The 2,500-nt window shown below is 37.8% G+C and overlaps 1 pseudogene; it reads left to right on the top strand.

Annotated features, from left to right (window-relative positions):
• LOC125040373 overlaps positions 1 to 2,324 on the top strand; it is an 11,960-nt pseudogene extending 9,636 nt beyond the window's left edge.
• The last annotated feature ends 176 nt before the right edge of the window (positions 2,325 to 2,500 follow it).

The raw sequence follows: 2,500 nt of genomic DNA, 5'->3' as shown, positions 1-2,500 counted from the left end.
GGGAAAGGGGGAGGCCCTGGGGCGAAAAGGGTTCCGTCGCTTCCGCAGAGAGAATCAGCGGCGATCTCTGTGGCGGCGCGGGCGACTGCGTTTTACTTGTCTTAGGTGAGTCACTGGCCAACTGTTCTCTTAAGAAATAATTCACACCTCTCTCTTTCCCAATAACAATGATGATGCTGATAAGGAATATGATAATGATCATAGAAAAAGTAATGAAATGATAATTAATGATAATGATAACAATAATGATAGTAATAATAGTAGTTATACTACTTCTAATAACAATAATAGTAAATTTAATGATGATAATAATGATAGCAGTAACAATAGTAATAAAGAAGGTAAAATTAACTACAACAGCAGAAGACATACTCGACGACAATAATGATGGCAGGAACAAAAAAAATGTTAGAAATAATGATAGATTCCAACATTCCTCTGCTTGAAATCGGCGGACAGGCAGCCATGGCCGCGCTGAATTTCCGCCGTTCGAGTAAAGTCATTGGCTGCAAAAAATCATGCATATAAATAGCGGCTCTTTTGCAATTTCATTCATGAAACGCAATCCCCTCGGAATTTCTGCAACCTGCTGCCTAAAGAGAACATGGAGAGTGAATAAGGATGAAACTTTATATATATATGTGTGTATATATATATATATTTGTGTGTTGTGTGTGTGTGTGCGTGTGTGTGTGTGTGTGTAAGTAAATATATATATATATATATATATATATATATATATATATACATATATATATATATATATAGAGAGAGAGAGAGAGAGAGAGAGAAACCAGTCACTACGGCCCTCAACCACTACGGCCCCAGTCACTTCGGCCCTAGTCACTACGGCCTCTCTCACCGTCAACCCTAGTCACTGCGGCCCCAGGCACTAGGCCTCCCAAGATGTTAACTTAAATATAAGAACTACAGTGAGAGAGAGAAACCACGTGTCATTTCATGACCAAGGAGGGAATATAGAATCATAAGTGTATATATTACCAAAAGTGTATAGATCATATTTTGTCTATGTATATTACTAAAGAATTCATTAAGACACTTGTTTGTATATTTGTGTTGTTTGTCTCAGTCCAACTCCTGAATATTTCATCCAGGCCTCCCTTTTCTAAGGTATTATGTGTGTTTATGCAAATAATAAATATAAAAAAACACATATTGAATTGAAAATTAATATTTAAGGAAGATTTATACATATTCTAACGATTCTTAAAGTAAAATTTAAGATATTTGTACGTTTTGGTGATCTTGCGAACATTTTGTTCGCATACGTCCGAACTGCGAACTGTAAATCCATGGGGTGTATTCCCGCGCTTCAAATGTTCGCATAGCAGACGAAAAGAGTTCCTTCAGAAGGATATTGTTATAACTGGTGGCCGACACTTAGTATTCGCTACTTCTGAACAACTTGCTTTACTCAAGAATGCAAGGACGTGGTACGTGGATGCTACATTTCGTGTAGTGCGCAAGCCATTCTATCAATTATTTGGCATCCATTCATTTGTGAAAGGAATCGAAGAAATATAAAACAAGTACCTCTAGTATTTGCCCTCATGTCGGGGAAAAGAAAAAAAGATTACAAGAAAGTTTTTAAGGCTATTTTAGACATACTACAGGAGTGCAAAGTAGAGAAATCGGTTTTGGATTTTGAAGCTGCTGTATGGTCGGCTGTCAGGACATTACTCCCGATGGTAAAATTGCAAGGATGCTCGTTCCATTGGAATCAAGCCATTTGGAGAACAATCCAAGAAATAGGACTGGCTGCACCATACATGAATCATCGCCCACCTAAGGATTTCATAAGGCAGCTCATGCCACTTCCTTTCCTCCCTGAAGAACACATAAAAACAACATTTGAACAGATTGAATTACGAGTGCCTCCTGGACCACTTCAAATTCTAATGGAATATATTAAAGAAACTTGGATCAATGGATTCTGGGCGCCAAGTGACTGGACTGTATTCGGGCAGAGTATCCGGACTAACAATGACGTAGAGGGATACCACAGAAAGTTGAATGGTATGGCAGGCAGCTCTCATATTCCATTTTATGTTTTAGTGTCATTACTGTACAAAGAAGCAAAAAATGTAACTGTAGAGGTCCGTCTTGTCAAGGATTGTAAACACACACGTCGCCAGCGCCGTCAGTTTAGAACAGTCCAAGGCAAAATATTTGCCCTATGGAAACGGTATGAAGACCATGAAATAACCACCAATCACCTCTTAAAAGCATGTTCGAAGTTATGTAAAAATTAATATGATTCTCTTATATGTGTTGTACGACTAGGATTTGTACAGTTTGTATGAACCATATACATTCTGGTTATGTAGCTATTTCTGTGTTAAATATATTTTCTTTTATCAACATGTCTTACTGTAATTATTTCCTATTAATGCAAGCAGGAAAGAATACCAGTTTTCATTAAAAATACTTTCTAATGATGGCCGAAGTGACTAGGGTGGTTGGTCTGAGTCGGCCGAAG

The sequence above is a fragment of the Penaeus chinensis genome, chromosome 29 (assembly GCF_019202785.1).
Source record: "Penaeus chinensis breed Huanghai No. 1 chromosome 29, ASM1920278v2, whole genome shotgun sequence".
In the NCBI taxonomy this organism is placed as follows: Eukaryota; Metazoa; Arthropoda; class Malacostraca; order Decapoda; family Penaeidae; genus Penaeus; species Penaeus chinensis.
This window is presented reverse-complemented; position numbering and strand designations above follow the sequence as displayed.